The sequence below is a fragment of the Camellia sinensis genome, chromosome 12 (assembly GCF_055761805.1).
Source record: "Camellia sinensis isolate YWXY chromosome 12, ASM5576180v1, whole genome shotgun sequence".
In the NCBI taxonomy this organism is placed as follows: Eukaryota; Viridiplantae; Streptophyta; class Magnoliopsida; order Ericales; family Theaceae; genus Camellia; species Camellia sinensis.
In genome coordinates, this window is record NC_138972.1 from 100268804 (window position 1) to 100288091 (window position 19288).

General features: G+C 37.1%; 1 long non-coding RNA gene across 1 annotated transcript; it reads left to right on the plus strand.

Moving 5' to 3' along the window:
- Positions 1 to 12633: 12633 nt before the first annotated feature.
- Positions 12634 to 18580, plus strand: LOC145804663 (uncharacterized). The gene is made up of 2 exons (XR_014346901.1): positions 12634 to 13917; positions 18170 to 18580. It is a non-coding gene; the product is annotated as an uncharacterized LOC145804663 (long non-coding RNA).
- Positions 18581 to 19288: the final 708 nt, after the last annotated feature.

Genomic DNA, 19288 nt, shown 5'->3' on the forward strand with positions numbered 1-19288 from the left:
TTTGCCAAATTATAATTATTGGATTAATTTAATTTTTTTTTTTATAAATGATATATACAAAGGACTTAACAAATAAATAATTTAAATTATCAAAATAAAACTCAGGATGAACTCGAATAGTACCTTTTAATTTAAATTACGAATTAAGAATTAGAGAGAATCCACCTACTTTTCGCGTTGAACTCATTAGATGCTATCATTTTTCCATTGCCTCCTAATTATGAAAGTATTAATTTTTCTAACTCCCTCCTTCATTAATTTTTCACAATATATAATGAGATAATCTCCAACGATTTCTTTTATTATTATTATTTTTTTTTTTATTTTTTTTTTGATTCCAACAGCATTTCTCACGCTAGAATATAATATATTAGCAAGTTCCATACGTATATAATTCAGATAACTAATAATAAAAATAAATAATAAAGAACTTAATATTATAATATATATGATGCTTAAGTAACATGTTCTTAATAAAATTTAAAGTTTTCAGTTTAAAACTTGTTTACGCTATATATAATTATTATTTTTTTTATTTTAACATATATAAAATTGTCACATAGCATAGGGAGAAGAAGATTTCATTTAATAATAATATAGATAGATAATCCATTTACGTTACTTTTTGTTTTTCTTTGACCAGCATTATTTCTCATGTTGTAATCAATTTATTTATATAAGATGTGCATACTATTTCTTTTTGTTTTGGCTTTTTTTTTTTGGGAAAAATTATTCATAAATCCTATTAGGAGAACTTAGTTAATGTGAAATCTTATGTAATTTCTAATAGAGTTTCAAGTTTTATTTAGATATGAATGTTTTCCATAAGATCCTATGAATTGTAAATAAATAGTATTAATATACTATTATACCCTATAATGGCAAAACTATGTATAGGAAATTGAATGTTACCATAGATCATATCTATATGAATGTGAATTTGAATTTCAAAATACACGAACAAGCTATATTTTCACATTCAATTTAAAAAATAAAAAATCTAGTAAATTTGTGAAACGTAATGTGACACGTACGTAAACACTGAATACAATAACGTCACAACACAAATTCAAAGAAAAAATACAACCGAATGTAACACGCACAAAACATGACAACATTACAGATGTGGGTTAACATTACAACCTAAATGTAACATCATTGGAGGCTAATGAAAGTGTGCCAATGTATGGATGTACCATTTTACAATGCAAACGTGTTTTTTAACGTCTGAATGTCGCATTTGATATGGTTAGGTTACGTTACATTACGTTTATGCAGGTGTCACGTTACATTTCGCAAACTTAATGGGTTTATAATTTTTTTAATTAAATGTGAAAATGTTACTGGTTTATGAAAAATGGTACATCTATACATTGGCATACTTTCATTAGCTTCTAATGACGTTACATTTAGGTTGTAATGTTAACTCACATCTGCAATGTTGTCATATTTTGTGTGTTATGTTCGGTTGTATTTGTCTTTGAATTTGTGTTGTGATGTCGTAGTATTAAGTGTTTATATACGCATCACGTTGCGTTACGCAAATTTAATGGGTTTTTAATTTTTTTAATTCAATGTGAAAATTTTGTTAGTTTATGAAATATGGTACATCCATACATTGACACACTTTCATTAGCCTCCAATGACGTTACATTTAGGTTGTAATGTTAACTCACATCTATAATGTTGTCATGTTTTGTGTGTGTTTTGTTCGGTTGTATTTTTTCTTTGAATTTGTGTTGTGACGTTGTTGTATTCACTGTTTACGTACGTGTCACGTTACGTTTCGCAAACTTACTAGGTTTTTTATGTTTTAAATTGAATGTGAAAATATTGCTTGTTCGTGTATTTTAAAATTCAAATTTACATTCATATAGATATGATCTGTGGTAACATTCAATTTCTTATATATGGTTTTTCCATTATTTATGATATTAAATTTTGAGGACAAATGTGTATTTTGAAATTCAAATTCACATTCATATAGATATGATCTATAGTAACATTCAATTTCCTATATATGGTTTTGCCATTATTTATGATATTAACAACTAATATTGAGGATAAATGTGTCAACAAACTTCCCACAGGACTTATGGGAACGTAAGATTTTTAGTAGGACCATATGTAGTATAAGTCTCCCTATAATTTTTCCTATTTTTTTAAAAAAATAATATATATATATATATAGTTTTTATTTACTATATATATTATCAACCAACAAAGTAGGGATACCTCTATTTACACACTACCTTTCATCTCAAGGCACACCACTACTTAAGGCACACTTTTAGTAATTTAAAAAATAAGAAATTTTCTCAATATATCACAATGTTCCATTTTTACCCTTAGTCACATCCCACCACCACCACCACCACCACCACCACCACCTCCACCTGTAACCCAACTTCGTTGACGGCGCTGATGTAACCCTTCTCTTCTTCGTCACCTGTATCGTCACTCCCCGGTCTCATGCTTTCTCCCTCGCTAGCATTGTCTCTTCCCCTATCTAGCCATCTTTTTTTTCTCATCAATTCTTCCCAACTCCCTCATGTTCCCTGCCACCCCTTTCCCAACCCTCTTCTATCAATGCCACAAACCCCAACGCTGCAAATCTCGAGCAATAGAAAGAAAGAGATTCAACAAAGAAGTGAAGAGATAGTGGCAGAAAACTAGTGTTGAACAAATTATCGATGTTCTGATATTGTCTTCCAAATTGGTTTACGATTTTCGGAAGTTGCAGAACGAACTGCAGTCGCGAGTTTGGATGTTGCAAATTGAACGTGGTTTTCAATCTAGCAGTGGGCGGCAGAGGAGGGCTACGGTTTTAGAAGAAGAAAATGGGAGAAGTGGTAGTTATACGCAAGGTAGAGGAGAAGACGATGGTTCTGGTTGGAGAGGGAGGGGTTGCGGTGGTTCTAAGAAGAGGGAAGAATGGTAGGGTGAAGAAAGGTGACGGGAAGATGAGTGATATCAGTCGTGGAGTGGTTGTGGAGAAGGATCACAAAAGAGAGAAGTTAGGAGATGGTTGGCGTTGTGCTGGGAGTGATGGCAGTAGTGACACATTTCTAGTGAGGTGAGGGGTGGTTGTTAGGGTTTCAGGAAAGAAGATGAGGGTAATTTGGATATTTAATTAAGGGATATAATTGTAATTATATTTTTTTTAGAAAATAATGTGCCTTGAGATAAAAGTGGTGTGTAAATAAAGACACCCACAAAGTAGTTTCATTAATAGTTCAAAACTTTTGAAATTACTTATTTTTCTCTTCATAAATTACTTATTATGTAAAAAATTATCTTACACATTAATATACCATAACTAATTTTTGTTACGCACACATCTCAGACCCCAAGACATAATTTTTTTATGAAAAATGATACATCTTTTTAATTTTGGAGTTCTAAAAGAGCAGTAGTGATATGAAAAAAAAAATCAAAATTAAAACATCACATCACATCACATGGGACTCTCACTAATTAAAACTATTTGAACTCTTAATTTAAAATTCTCAATCTTTTTTTTATTTTTTATTCCGCCCTGGTTGTGATAACAATGGATTTCTTAAAAATTACCTGCAAATGGTTGCCCTTACGTATCGGTCTGTGGATCTGAAATGCGACATGACATTGATGTATTGGTCTGTAGATCATTACATATTATTACTTGGTGTGTTTTTGTTTCAACAATGATAGAGACTATTAATTTTGGAGTTCTAAAAAGATTACTAATGACATGACACTCAATAAAAAAAGAAAAAAAAATACAACACCAAAGTCAAAATATCAAATCATTCATGGTGGAGTCTACTACCACATCATCAGTGGTAGCACTAATTAGTGCTCCCACTCATTTTCCTTTTTGTTTTATTGTACAAATCACATATGCAGCTACCTCGTGTTTTTATTTTTATTTTTATTTTTATTTTTTTTATTTATTAGAGTTTTTATTTTATTTTATTTTTTTATTTATTAGAGTTTTTTTTTTGTTTTTTTTCTTCACTTTAAGGATTTTTTTGAATTGATTATATATTATATTTAATTATTATTATAATAAAAATAAAAACAATCACTCCTTACATGATTATCATCCAAATACATAATAAAAATTAATTTGATAAAATAAATAATAAATGTATAATATTTATAATATGAGTAATGTTAGATACTTTAAAAATTCTACCAAATGTCTCACATGTATATGAAACCTACACAATATGAGTCATATGTGGGTCTCATAACCATGTGAAAAATTTGATAAAAATTTCGATAAAATTTTTAGAATCTTTAATATTTTTGTTATGATATTTTTCACTTCTTCGTAATTAATTTTTGGGATTTTTATTGATAAGTCCAATTTAAAGGTGTTTTAACCCAAAAAGTCCATAAATAAATTTTTTAACCCATTTAGTCCCATGTATATATAGTTTTATTCCATAAAGTCCATTTTCTTGATTTACACTATTTTCTTGGACACTTATGCCCTTATATTTAATTTTGATAACCTTATAAATATTTTTTTTAACGATTAGCAATTTAATGATGCGAACATTCATATTTTAAAATTCACATTTGTAAGAATGTAAATTGGCCCGTGGGCGGCCCGAAATCCGGCCGCGAGCCAGGTCGGGCTTGGCCCGTTGACAATGTGAATATTCACATTGACATGTTAAAATTCACATTAATAGGAGTGTAAAATTGGCCCCCGTCCCGTGGCGGCGCGAAACCCGTTCGCGGCCCATGAGCGGCCCGGGGCGGGCCCGGTCCGGCCCGTTGACAATGTGAATATTCACATTGACATGTTAAAATTCACATTGATAAGAGTATAAAATTGGGCCGCGGCCCATGGGCGGCCAAAAGCCCGCCCGCAGCCCGGGGCGGGCCCGACCCGGCCCGTTGACAATGTGAATATTCACATTGACATGTTAACATTCACATTGATAGGAGTGTAAAATCAGCCCGCGCCTCGTAGCTGCCCAAAACCCGACAACGGCTCGTGGGTGGGCCCGGCCCGGCCTGTTGACAATGTGAATGTTCACATTGACATGTTAACATTCACATTAATAAGAGTATAAAACTAGATAGCAGCCCAAGGCGCGCCCGGCCCGGCCCGGCCCGTTGATAATGTGAATATTCACATTGACATGTTAACATTCACATTAATAAGAGTGTAAAATTGGCCCCCGTCCCGTGGCGGCACGAAACCCGCCCGCGGCCCATGGGCGGCCCGAGGCGAGCCCGGTCCGGCCCGTTGACAATGCGAATATTCACATTGACATGTTAACATTCACATTGATAAGAGTATAAAATTGGCCCGCGGCCCATAGACAGCCAAAAGCCCGCCCGCTGCCTGGGACGGGCCCGGCCCGGCCCGTTGACAATGTGAATATTCACATTGACATGTTAACATTCACATTGATAAGAGTGTAAAATTGGCCCGCAGTCCATGGGCGGCCCGAAGCCCGACCGCAGCCCGAGGCGGGCTTGGCCCGACCCGTGACAATGTGAATATTCACATTGACATGTTAACATGCACATTGATAGGAGTGTAAAATTAGCCCGCGCTCCGTGGCAGCCCGAAACCCGTCCACGGCCCATGGGCGGCCCGGGGCTGGCCCGGCCCAGCCTGTTGACAATGTGAATATTCACATTGACATGTTAACATTCACATTGATAAGAGTATACAATTGGCCCGTGACCCATGGGTAGCCCGAAGCCCGACCTCGGGCTAGGGCAGGTCCGGCCTGTTGGCAATGTGAATATTCACATTGACATGTTAACATTCACATTGATAGGAGTGTAAAATTGGCCCGCAGCCCGTGGGCGGCTCGAAGCCCGATCGCAGCCCGAGGCGGGCTTGGCCCGACCCGTGACAATGTGAATATTCACATTGACATGTTAACATTAACATTGATAGGAGTGTAAAACTTGTCCGTTGCCCGAAGCTCGCCCGCGGCCGAGGGTAGGCCCGGACCCAAACCAGGGCCGCCCACGGGCTTCGGGCCGCCCATAGGACGCGAGTCAATTTTACACTCTTATCAATGTGAATGTTAACATGTCAATGTGAATATTCACATTGTCAATAGGCCGGGCTGGGCCCGCCTCAGGCCGCCCACGGGCCGTGGGCATGTTTCGGGCAGCCACGGGGCACGGGCTAATGTTACACTCTTATCAATGTAAATGTTAACATGTCAATGTGAATATTCACGTTGTTAACGAGCCGGGCCCGCGTCGGCCCGGGGCCGGGCTTCGGGCTGCCCATGGGCCACGGGCTAATTTTACACTCTTATCAATGTTAATGTTAATATGTCAATGTGAATATTCACATTGTCAACGAGCCGGACCGGGCCCGCCCACGGGCCACGGGCCAATTTTACACTCCTATCAATGTGAATGTTAATATGTCAATGTGAATATTCATATTGTCAACGGGCCGGACCAGGCTCGCCCCGGGCCGCCCATGGGACGCGAGTCAATTTTACACTCTTATTAATATGAATGTTAATATGTCAATGTGAATATTCACATTGTCAACAGGCCGGGTCAGGCCCGCCCCGGGCCGCCCACAGGCCGTGGGCTAGTTTCGGGCAGCCACGGGGTGCGGGCTAATTTTATACTCTTATCAATGTGAATGTTAACATGTCAATGTGAATATTTGCATTATCAACGGGTCGGGTCGGGCCGGGCCCACCCAGGGCAGCCCAAGAGCCGCAGGCGGGTTTCGGGCCAGCCACAGGCCGCGGGCTAATTTTACACTCCTATCAATGTGAATGTTAACATGTCAATGTGAATATTCACATTGTCAACGGGTCGGGCCGGGCCCGGGCACGCCCCAACCCGGGCCCGGGCTTCGGGCTGCCAACGGGTCATGGGCCAATTTTATACTCTTGTCAATGTTAATGTTAATGTTAATATGTCAATGTGAATATTCATATTGTGAACAGGCCGGCCCGGGCCCGCCCCGAGCGACGGGCTGGTTTCGGGCCGCCCACGGGCCGCAGGCCAATTTTACACTCCTATTAATGTGAATGTTAACTTGTCAATGTGAATATTCATATTATCAACGGGCCGGGTCGGGCCTATTTTTTTGGCTTGTGGGCCGGCCCGGCCCGGCCCGACTCGAATTTTTTCGGGCACCCACGAGGATCGACATGAGCCGGGCCCTTACACATTGACGATATAAACATTTATATTGACGGTGTGAACATTCACATTAAGGGTATTTTGGTAATTATGTCACCCATAGGACTTATTGAAACATAAGAAAATAATATGAACTAAATGGAACATAAATAGATGAAAAGGGTATTTTGGTCTTCTTATCTCAAATTGGACCTAATGGAATAGTCAAAAAGAATATGGGTTAGATGAAATAAAACTCTTAGAAAATGGATTTATCAAAAAAACTCCCTTAATTTTTCCTGACTCTTATTTCCGTAATATTCTAACTAGTGCTTTTGGTACACTAGACAAATAGATGTGCATCAACTTTTATCCGCAAATCAATCTTAAAATATGAGAGATCACTAGGATTTATATCCTATATCATGTGCTGATCACAAGACAAAAAGATCTTATATTAAAAATCTCATTAGTTGATATCAATACTCTAACGCCCTAATTCTCTTCAATAAATTTATAGACACAGCCAATTATAAAATAACAGACAAAAAAATATAATTGGAGTATTGTGAGTGAGCAATCTCTTGAGTGATGGGTCTCATTAGCTAAAGTGTTCCTAATTGGGAAAGGCTTCTCTCCATGTTATACAGTAAATTGGAACGTATTGTTAAGTTCGTGGGACTCATCACAGCTTGATTATGAGCACTTATTTGTCATAAATCAGTGTAGCGACTCTAATTTTTCTATTTATTATTATTATTATTTTATTTTATTTTATTTTATTTACGGCTTTATTAATTATGTGGATACATGAGAATTTAATGTGATATTTAATTATATATAATTAATCTAAATATTTATATATAAATATATATTTTATATATATACAAGGTATTATATATATATACATCTTATATATATCAAAGGTGTTAGGGTGATAATAGAAAATTAGGTTATAATAGTGTAGTCTTTAGGAAAACAAACAAAAAACAAAAAACAGGGAGTTGCGAAAGAAAGCCGAGAGAGAGAGAGACGGTAGGCGAGAGAAGAGGAAAAAAAAAAGGATTAGGGTTTTATTTTGTTGGTTTCATTAATTCTTCAAGTATTTTTTTGATCTTCAAAAAATAATTGAGTGCAAAACCCACTTTCCTTAATTTATATTTATTTTGTTGTTATTATTTATTTATTTTTATATATTTAAGTTGGTTTGATATTGTATTGGCATGAAGATGATGGATTAATTTCAATTATTTTAGTTAGTTGTGTATACAAGATTTAAGGTTTATATATATATATATATATATATATATTTTATGAATGTAATCACATTCATGGATATATGAAATTAAAATAAATTAGGAACTCGTAGATAAATTTCGAATACTCCACCATGACTCCATGGATTGTTGTTTTATTTGAGTACTGGTGAGAAAAAGTGTATTAAAAAGAAAAAAGGATTATGAAATTTATTTGAATGCCTTAGGCTTGACATTGTTATGTTTTGCTCTCATGAGTAGATGAGGGGTTGTATAAATATATATTGTTGGCTTGTTCTCAGTAGTAGACGAGTGCTTTGATTTACGCGCGTACGTATATGCTAACCGTCTAGGGAGTGTGGGTCAAACTCGGGATGATATCCCTGTGCAAGTTTGGCTTCGGAAAGATGTTAGGTATACAGGAGGCACATGGGATATATGTGTAAGCCGGGAAGTAAAGAGCCGAAGTGGTGGAGTTAAGGTACAAAGAATTAAGAAGATGCTTGGCATCACCTATAAAAGTCAAAAAGTTACTAAAAAAGCAAAAAAGTTCATAATGGTTAGGGATTTTGGGCAGGAAGTCTGTAGGTCAAAAAAAAAAAAAATCAATGATAGCAGCTCAGTGCTGCATTGCATTTCCCCCATAAAAAATTTAAAAAAAAAAAAGAAGAAAAAAGTGGCACAATGTAAGCCACAAATTCCCATTAAAAAAAAAATGAAATGCACAACATAACAGCTCAGTGCTGTTGCTTGTGTTAGGAAAGACAATCCAGTAATTTTGATATTTGTTACAATATTTTATTACACATTTTTTCGTAAAAAGTCAAAAAGTTATCCCAAACATACATATTTTTTTCTCTACTTTTTTAACTAAAAAGTCAAAATGTGCACTTATATAGAACATCCTAAGAAACCACCAAATATGAACTTGTTGGTATAGTTTGGATTGTATTGATTTGTATATCTTGAAAAATAGTAAATAACCTCACTAAATTACGAAATTTGGACAGAGGCATATATACGTAATTCTAGACAACTTTTGTATCTTAACTTTTTACTAAAAATATCGATTAGAACTTGTAATCGGATGATCTTGGTTACAATAGTTTTTATTCATTTTAGCAATGCAGATTTTAGATACTGTTTTGTCACAACCCAAACTCACCCCTATAGGTTTAGCGTTGTAACCGGCCAGTAATCCTTGGATCACCAAAGGCCTCTGAACAGAATAACCTATAATTAGGGGCTGCGGAATCAAATAAAGAAAAATACATAGTCCATTGAGCTGTGGAGACATATATGGGACATAAAAGTTTTAAACTATATACACATAGACATGATGTCAAAATGTAGTAGTCTTACGTCACATTGATTACAGATATAGCCAAAAGGGACTTAGCCCAATATACAGTTAACAGGAAACTTGTTCATAATCCGGAGAGAAAACAAAGCCTTATACGTTCACAAAACATGACCACAAGACGTACAGAACCTCCTCGGGAGGCACAAAGGCTGGTTGACAAAAACTCTCCCGGCGGTCTTCATTGAGCCTGGTCACGCGTCTGGTCACCTACATATATACATAAATGATGATCGAAACCCATTGAATAATAACAAAGTAAAGAGTTTAATGAATGATGTCCCATATCAGATTTCAGATCAGAAACAAATTCAGACCCACATACTTATCCAGAAATCATAAAAAGATATTTGTAGTACATCCATTTAACTATAATAACATATCAAATTTGCATAGTCGGTGTCGACGACCACATGGGTCCACACCTTGTGCACAAGTAGCTATGGTATTGTTACCTCCAGGGGAGGGCCAAGTGAATATAGGCCTCGGTATTGTTACCCTTGGGCAAGGGCCGCGTAAATATAGACCTCGGTATTGTTACCCAAGGGCCACGTGAATATAAGCCACAGTATTGTTACCCCTAGACGAAGGCCACGTACATATGGACCACAGTATTATTACCCCCAGGTAAGGGCCACGTGAATATAGAATGTCACAATTACATATCAGGAAAATGGACATTCATTCATGATTCACAAAATAGCATTTCAGAAAATAGATCATTTCATATCATCAGGAAATAGTTGAAGTTAAACATAACTTTACAAAGTTATTACTCACAAATGACTCCAAAGCAAACAGACAGAGTAGGCAGATCAAATAACTTACGGCGCGTGACCTACACCGATACAAAATGAATACGTGCATAATCACACACCCGGAATCGTAACTTAGTTCTTTCTTATATTGGTGTGTTCTACCTCTTTTCCTCATTATTCTGTCTTAAATAGGGCTTAGGAATGCCTAGGATGTAATAAGGATGCCAAAATGTGATTTAGAACACTTAGTCAAATTTGCAGAAAACGGGGGTCTCGCTTGAGCGTAACTTCTTTCACTCGAGCGGACGTCCAAACATGTGAGTCGTCGCTCGAGCACAGCTTCCCTCGCTTGAGTAGTTTGTAAACTTTGCAAAAGTACTGATTGTGTGAAATTTTCACTCGACGACTGCTCAACGGTCGCTAGAGCGTGTGATTGAGATCTTCGCTCGAGCGTAATTATTGTTGCGCGAGTGGTCTGCAAAACATGTAAACTTCTGGGAGCATGCATTTTATGCTCGAGCCAACTACAGGTTGCTTGAGTGGAGGTGCAAATCACAGAGTGGTCGCTCAAGCGCAGGATCTGTCTCTCGAGCGAAGAGGCAAAATTTGGAATTTCCAGATTGCTCTGCCAAGTGCAAAATTCAATCTCAAAGCTGCAAGTCATGGTCTTTTGGGCCAAAAACTTGAGAAAACTTGAGGAAACACTTGTAAATGGATAAAACATGGTGAATTCAAAATCATATCACAAAATCAAGGCCCGAAAGCTTGCGAATTGTGCAAAACAACACTTCATTCTTTGAAAACATAACATGCATGCTTCATCTTGACTTCAAAGCTTCCAAAACATGATCAATTAAGGTCATATGGTAAGAAATGTGATGAATTCTTAAAACAAGGCCAAGATGGACACATGCAAGTATGACTTGAGTGAAATTCAAACTCAAAATGCCATGATACATGCATGCATGCATGGAATGATCCTCCTTTCTAATTCATTAGCTTATCTCTTGCGTAACTTAGCTTAATTCTCAATAATTCTTGTATTAAAGTCTTGATTAAAAAGTTAATGCTGTGTTTCGTTGGGAGATTTGATGAGGGATTTGGAAAGAGAAATGGAAAAGGTAGGTGAAATGTGAATAAAATATCCCTAAATTTCACTTAGTTTCACACACCTTTTCCCTTTTTCCTTTCCAAATCTCTCTTCAAATCCCTCAACCAAACACAGCATTATGGACAAAATTCTACCCAGAGTCTTAATTGCACAAGTGTAGAAGTTTCACCTCCTAATTCTCCAATTATTCCTAGCAATTCTCCCATCTTCTAGTCTTGATCTTAATTTCCTTCCTTCTCTCACTCTCTCTAACTTTTTTGACATCAAGAATGAAGATATAAGAGTGCGTGAAAGTGTAACTAGGGGTCATTTATGCCTTATATAGGCTTGAGTTAATGAGGCTTAATTACAATTAATCAAATGGACATCAATTACTCTAATTTAATCATTCCAAATCGAATTTCAATCAAATCTACCGTAAAATTCTAAAAATTCTAACACACACAGAAATCAAGTCGATTTCGTGATCGGATGCCAATAAGGCCTTTAATTTGCACAGCAGAACGGAAACTCAAATAGATATTTCTACAAGTGACAGATAGAAACACAAATAATGCAATGCACATGTAATTAACTCAGGATTTTATCTTAATTACTTATTAGGCATACTTAGTCATGGTTGTTCAGCTAATCACAGGTTAGGGTTGTTACAGTTTTAACCCACGAAACGAGCTTATTTTTATTAATTTCACTTAAACTCAAGTAAAACATTATTCTGAACACTTTTCATGTTTTGAACTTTTCCCAAAAAAATCATCTTAGGGCAGTTTCTTTTCATTTTCAATTTCAGATTTTTTTTCCGGTTGAATTTCGTCTAGGTTCTTCTATTAAGTTTTTCACTCAACCTGTTTAGTTTCTACTAAATTCATCCTCTTTGCCTTTTAGGAAATTTGATTATGTATAACTTTTGTTCTTTGAGTTTTAGTCAATTCGAATGATTTAAGCATGAAACGGTGCATTTTTATACTTTTCAGTAATTTACTTGCGATTAAATTATACTAATAAAAGAATGGGTTAGTGTGAGAAGCTCTACCATCTCTTTAGAAATTCCTAAATTTCTGGGGTTTCAATATCTCGTTGATGATGATGGTATAGTCACTATCTTCGGAAGGGGTTTCTTCAATGGCTATAGATGAAGCGAGGGTTTCGGTTCTACCTGAGAATTTGGGTTTAGGGCAAGATGAACTGGTGGGTTCCTCTAAGGAGGGTGGATCTTCGTGTAATCCAAACAATGTGAACATGGGGGGTGAAGGTAATCTCAGCCCTAGTACGATATCTTTTGCTATGTCTATAGAGGGTCTATGATCAGAGATTTTAGCTATGGACTCACAGGGTTCTGCTTCAACGTTCGAAAAAATAAGGATTTGAAGTCAGTCCTGTCTACTTCAAATGGGTTTGTCTTCTTTATGTTTGATACAATTGATAGTAGTACTGCTGTTGTAAAGGATGGCCCTTGGTTCATTGGTGGATATTTTATTGTTCTCAAGAAATGGCATAGCATGATGAAATTATCTAAGGACCAACTGGATAAAATACCCATTTGGGTTAAACTATTTAATGTTCTTATGGAGTATTGGGGTGATAATGGTCTAAGTAGGATAACTAGTGTTATTGGTGAGCCTCTCTACATGGATAAATTAACTGCTCATGGAGATAGGGTATCATTTGCAAAAGTTTGTGTAGAGATTGGAGTTGATTCCATTTTGCCCACTGATTTCCTTATAAAATGTGAGGGTAAAAGTATTGAGGTGAGGGTGAAGTATCTGTGGAAGCCTGCCAAGTGTACTAAATGTAAGGTATTTGGCCATGCTGATGATAGATGTATCAAAACACAAATGGAAAATATTGTTCAGAGTTAGAATAGTGATGAGGAATGGAAGACAGTTGTGGCTAAAGGGAAAAGAAAGGTGGGTGAACCCTCAGTTGAGGTCACTGATGTAGCAAGGCAAGATGGGAGTCAGGTTGACTGTAGGGTTCAAGAGGTCCTAGTTTCTGGTATATTATCAGAGATTGAGATAGCTGCCTCAATTGTGGTCAATGATATTGTAAGGCAACATGGGGGTCAGGTTGTTTATGAGGTACAAGAGGTTCCAGTTACTGGTACATCATCAGAGATTGTGAAAGCTGGGTCTGAGGAGCCCGAACTATAGTTGATCCTTCATAACCTAATCTTAAAATCCAAGCTAATTCTTTAATCTTGGAGGAGGAAGTGGGTGACAGAGTGATGTTGACTCCAAGAATGCTGAGAAGTGCTGTTATACCTGCTGCTCCTAAGGCTACTGGTTCTTCTAGTAGCCGTAGGAAGAAAAAGAGGTAAATCCTGGCTTTATGTGCTATCCCCGTAGTGTTGTGTGTGTGATCTTTTTGTATATATTTCTTTATGTCTACAACGATTTGTGCTTGGAATGTTAGGGTTCTTAATAATTCTAGTACGCAAAGAGAAGTTGCTAAGTTTTTTAAGAAAGAGGACATTAATATTGTTGGTTTGCTTGAAACTAAAGTGATTGATAATAATCATGTTAGAATTCTTAACCATGTTTGCATGATTGGGTAAGTTTATCTAACTATGAGCATGCTATTTTGGGGAGGATTTGGGTTTGTTGGAATCCTACTTTTCGTACTATTGATGTCCTGGATAGCTCTGATCAACACATGTGGTGTAAAATTAAAGTTTTAAATGGGGATATTCATTTTTTTGCCTATTTTGTGTATGCTCAAAATACGTATGGCTTGAGGAGGCCTCTATTGAATAAGTTGGAGGTTTTGGCTCAGTTGTATAGGGACTTTCCTTGTATTCTCTTGGGGGATTTCAATGCTATTAGGTTCCTATATGAGAAAGTGAGAGGGGACCATAGTTGGTCGTCTTGTAAAAATGAATTCAATTTGTTTATTAATCAATTTGAGCTTGATGACTTGAACTATGGGGGTTGCCAGTTTACTTGGGCTAATAAACAGTGTGAGGATAGATTTATTTCATCTAAGATTGATAGGGTGTTGGTTAATGGGTTGTGACTCAATAATTTGCCTCACTCTCATGCTTACTTCCATCCTTTTGGGACCTCTGATCACTCTCCTTGCGTTGTTATTGTGCCTTTGAAAATTCACAGGGTGTGTACGCCATTTAATTTTTTTAACATGTGGGCTGATCATCCGGATTTTATACATGTGGTTAGGGGTGTTTGGTGTAAGTATGTCAAGGGTACTCCCTTGTTTAGGATTTGTAGTAAGCTTAGGTCTTTAAAGCCTGAGCTGAAAGCTCTCAATAAGAAGCATTTTAGTGATATCTCGGTGAGAACTTCTTGTGCCAAAGAGGATCTAGATAGAGTTCAGCTTTAGCTTGATAAAAATCCGGGTGACTCTAATCTTCAATCCCTTGAAAGGTATCTTTGTGCTAATTTTGCTAAACTTTGCAAAGAGGAGGAGTCATTTGTTGCCCAGAAATCGAGAATTCAATGGCTTAGCTTAGGTGATAGTAATAGTCGGTTCTTTTTCAGTTCTATTAATAATAATAGAAATCGCAACAGGATTAGTAGTGTTACACTGGATGATGAGAGCATTATTGTTGATCCGCATGATGTCAAATCTGCTTTAGTTTCTTATTTTGAGGGGTTTTTGGGGAAGCCGTTTGTTGATAGGTACAATGGTAGGTCTAGAGCCCAGGAGCTTATTAAGAGGAAGCTCTCTCTTGCTCGGGTAGAGGAGTTGACTGCTGATGTTTTGGAGTATGAGATTGAAAGTGTTTTTCAGTCTCTCAATAGTAATAAGGCTCCTGGGCTTGATGGTTATCTAGCTAGTTTTTTTAAAAGTTACCTAGGATGTGGTTAGTAGGGACGTTATTTAGGCTATTAAGTCTTCCTTCCATCTAGTGAACTTCTTAAAGAGGTTGATAGTACCACTATTGCTCTTGTTCCAAAGGTTCCAAATCCTAGCAAAGTGGGTGACTATAGACCTATTTCTCGTTGTAACACAGTGTATAAGTGTATTGCTAAAATTTTGGCAAATAGGATTAAGAAGGTCCTCCCTGATGTTATTGATCCGGTCCAGTCTACTTTTGTTCAAGGGAGGAGGATTTCAGATAATATTTTCCTATCCTAGGAATTGATGAGAGGTTATCATAGAGGTTTTGGGTCTCCTAGGTGTGCGATGAAGGTTGATATCATGAAAACCTATGATAATGTGAGATGGGATTTCATTTTTGATACTCTTACTGGTATGGGCTTCCCTAGTAGGATGATTGGTTGGATTAGGGCTTGCATTACTAGTCTTTCCTTCTCGATCTGTATTAATGGGGAACTTTGTGGCTATTTTGGGGGTGCTGGAGGGCTTAGACAGGGGGACCCTATTTTCTCTTACCTGTTTGTTATTGTTATGGAGGTTTTAGCTAGACTGTTGGTAGAGAAAGCTGAGAGTCCTGATTTTAAGTTCCACTGGAGGTGTGAGAAGAACAAAATTATTAATCTCTGTTTTGCTGATGACCTCATGATTTTTTGTAGATGTAACATTAGTTCTATGTCTCTTGTCAAGGAGGCTCTCAATGAATTCCAAGGGCTCTCTGGTCTGTCCCCTAGCCCTCCTAAGAGTCATATGTTTTTTGCGGGGATGGGTTATCACTTAAAGGGTAAGTTACTCTCCATTATGGATTTTAAAGAGGGGAATATTCCTGTGAGGCATTTGGGGGTTCCTCTTATCTCAACTAAGTTGCGTAAAATAGATTGTGATCAATTGGTGGCTAGGATTACCAAAAGGATTCAATTGTGGACCAATAAAGTGTTGTCTTATGCTGGGAGAGCCCAATTAATTAAATCTATCTTGTTCTCTATGCAAGTCTATTGGGCTTCGTTATTCATTCTCCCTAAGAAAGTGGTAAGGGAGATTGAATCGTGTTTGAGGGCTTTCTTTTGGAATGGTCCTGATTTGAAAAGGACTGGAGAAAAAGTTGTTTGGGTGCATCTTTGTGTTCCTCGGAATGAGGGTGGTCTAGGATTTAAATCTATTGAGGTGTGGAACAAAGCTACTATTGCCAAGCATGTTTGGTTTTTGCTGTCAGGGGGTGAACAATCCATGTGGTGTCAATGGGTTAAGTCTTACTGGTTAAAGAGTAGAAGTTTTTGGTGCCTCAAAGTTCCAAGTGACCCTTCTTGGGTCTGGAGAAAGCTTCTTGATTTGAGGAGTATTATTGCTCCCCTGATTAAATATAAGAAAAATGCTTGGGACCTCTAATTAGAGGTACCACTAGTGATGTGGCAGTGGGACATCAGTGCAGTGTCTTGGTTTTTTTTTTTTTTTTTTTTTTTGCCTTTTCCACCTCATTAGAGGTGTGTTTAGAGCCTCTAAATTAGAGGTCTCTAGCATTGCCCTAAATATAATGTTGGTAATGGGAAAGCATTTTTCTTGTGGTTTGACAACTGGCTCCCTCTTGGGCCTCTCCTTACTAGATTTGGGGAAAGAGTAATTTCTGACTTTGGGATCCAGAAGTTTGCTAAAGTGGAGTTTGTTATCTATGGTTCTAAGTGGAACTAGCCTGTGTGTCGTACTTGGGAGTTGAATGAGATTACGGTTGCTGTCCCGGAGGATATGAAGCCTTCTTTAGTGGATGATAAGGTGGTGTGGCTACCATTTTCTGATGGGCAGTTCTCCATTAAGTCTTCTTGGGATGAGTAGAGGACCCATGGTTCTAGAGTTGCTTGGGCTAAGATCCTGTGGTTCAAGTTTCATATTCCTAGAATAAGTACTGTGGTTTGGGTTGATATCCATAATAGACTGAACACTCTTCATAGGCTTATTGTCTTTGGTACTAGCAACTCTGCTACTTGCTATCTCTGTGGGGTTGGGCTTGAGGACCAAAATCATTTGTTCTTTAAATGTCCGTTCTCTTGTAGAGTCTGGAATGTTATGTAGGGTATGTGCAATTTGACTGTTCTTTATCTTGACTGAACAGATTTGGTGGATTGGTTAACCAGGAATATCACGGGAAAATCTTTGGCTGCCACTATTTCTAAACTTGTGTTTACTTGTTCTGCTTATTGTATTTGGATTGAGAGAAATTGTAGGATTTTCAAAGGCTCAACTTCCACTGAGGTGGCTGTGCAAGCTAAAATTAGAAGCCTTGTGAGAAATAGGATCTTGTCCATCTTAAGTTTCAGAGAGGAGGTGACAAATGCTTGGTTTTTGGTGAAGTGGTCCATCCCAAACTCTGTCCTGAAATCAGGTCAAGGTTAGCTTGGGGTGGTCTAGTTTTATTTGTGTTGTTACTGACTGGGTGTTAATTGCAGGTCTCTTTGGTTGGAGTCCTGGTCCTTTATTTAGGAATGTGAGTTGAGTGTGTGTGAGGTTACTCTGTAAATGATTGAGTGAGATTGTGAGTTTGTGGGTTGAGTGGCTGCAGCAAATTAATCTTTATCTCACAGTTTGTTGTGCAGGTTTTTAGCTAACCCTTGTTATGTAGGGAAGTTGGGTTGAGTGTTGGTGAGTTCCTATATTAGGATTGTGTGTGAGGAGGGTTTTATGTGTTATTGTGGGTTTAGTGTGGTGAGAACCAATAATTATCTAATTGTTTTTTGTGTAGGTACTCAGCTGGTCTATCTTAGGAGAGTTATTCTTTGTGGGTTGAGTGATTGAGGCATATATTGTTGTATAGTTTTTGTGTTGTTTCTCATATATTATAGTTAACTGTTGTGTGTACTGTTTGAGTGTACTTGAGTGTTGAGTGAAGGCTATAATATAATATATGTTGTATATGGGTTTACAGATGGTCTTTTGATGTATATATAGTGGATACAATTGGTCTTTTTGTTGTTTTGCTGCCTTCCTTTGCGGGCTGTGCAAGGGAGGAGATATGTTTCTAGGTGATTCATCATTGTAATTCTCCTTCTTTTTGCGGGATGTGCAAACTTTTGTATTATGTGACTATTTTTGGGTGTCTAGGTTTGTGTTCAAAAATCCCATTTTTTTTATGGGAATATGGAACATTTTCTTAGGCCTTTTATAGTGCTGCTCTTATGTTTCTGAGACAGGGTTTTAAGTCTAGTGGGTTTCGATGCTTGGCCTGCTAGCTGTTGCTCTCTATGTATAGCTTGTGTTAGGTAAGACTTACTAACTTTTTATGCAAGGTTGACCACCATATTTTTTTTTATTTTTATTTTTTTATATACTCAATTTATGTTTAGTTATGTACGGGTAAGAAACTAAATGTCACCGTATCTCGGAAAACTATCCCTTCGTCTCGGTGCGGGTAGAATTACTTGTCTTGTCTCATAACAAGAATTAAATGTACCTTTTTGTTCATGTCTGGTGGACACCTGGGTGTCAAATCTTATACTCATACCAATATACTTGTATACTAACCCATTTTGTCTCTTAGCATCTCCGGTGCGTTCTGTTTGAGCACATCTGAGCTTTCTCTGCAAGATTAGTTGGGACTACTGTGGTGACGAGAAATAACTATAGGTAGGACATGTCTCTCGGACTTCTTTTACTTTCTTGAGATTAGGATTGATATTTATTTATTTATTTCATGACCTTAGTATTTTGATAATTTGACATTGTGGGTTATTTTCTAACTTTACATTATTTAAGTTGTTTTAACGGTTTGTTGTTACTTTAATGTTGGAGGTATTGGATAGATATGAATTTATGATGGATGATTTGGTTAACGTTTGTTAATTTTTTTTGTCCCTTGTATTTT